This window comes from Lipotes vexillifer, unplaced genomic scaffold, assembly GCF_000442215.2.
Source record: "Lipotes vexillifer unplaced genomic scaffold, Lipotes_vexillifer_v1.1 scaffold666, whole genome shotgun sequence".
In the NCBI taxonomy this organism is placed as follows: Eukaryota; Metazoa; Chordata; class Mammalia; order Artiodactyla; family Lipotidae; genus Lipotes; species Lipotes vexillifer.
The window spans coordinates 3,260,546-3,261,576 of record NW_006787408.1 but is presented as its reverse complement, the minus strand read 5'-3'; positions in this window follow the sequence as shown (position 1 = coordinate 3,261,576).

Here is a 1,031-nt window from a genome sequence, read left to right as displayed (position 1 = left end):
GGAAAGAGATTGGTTCAAGATGGCGGAGTGGAAGGATGTGCGCTCACTCCCTCTTGAGAGAGCTCCAGAATCACAACTAACTGCTGAATAATCATTGACAGGAGGATGCTGGAACTCATCAAAAAAATGCCCCACATCCAAGGACAGCAGAGAAGCCACAATGAGATGGTAGGAGGGGTGCAATCACTATAAAATCAAATCCCATGGCTGCTGGGGGGGTGACCCACAAACTGGAAAACACTTATACCACAGAAGTCCACCCACTGGAGTGAAGGTTCTGAGCCCCACGCCAGGCTTCTCAACCTGGGGGTCCAGCAACGGGAGTAGGAATTCCCAGAGAATGAGACTTTGAAGCCTGGCAGGATTTGATTGCGGGACTTCGACAGGACTGGGGGGAAGGGGAGACTCCACTTTTGGAGGGCACACACAAAGTAGTGTGTGCATCGGGACCCAGGGGAAGGAGTGGTGACCCTATAGGCGACTGAACCAGACCTACCTGCTAGTGTTGGAGGGTCTTCTGCAGATGCAGGGAGTGGCTGTGGCTCACCATGGGGACAAGGAAACTGGCAGCAGAAGTTCTGGGAAGTACTCCTTGGTGTGAGCCCTCCCAGAGTCCACCATTAGCCCCACCAAAGAGCAGGTAGTCTGCAGTACTGGGTCACCTCATGCCAAAAAACCAACAGAGAGGGAACTCAGACACACCCATCAGCAGACAAGCAGATTAAAGTTTTACTGAGCTCTGCCCACCAGAGCAACACCCAGCTCTACCCACGACCAGTCCCTCCCATCAGGAAGCTTGCACAAGGCTCTTAGACAGCCTCATCCACCAGAGGGCAGACAACAGAAGCAAGAAGAACTACAATCCTGCAGCCTGTGGAAGGAAAACCACATTTACAGAAAGACAGACAAAATGAAAAGGCAGAGGACTATGTACCAGACGAAGCAACAAGATAAAACCCTGGAAAAACAACTGAATGAAGTGGAGATAGGCAACCTTCCAGAAAACGAGTTCAAAATAATAACAGTGAAGA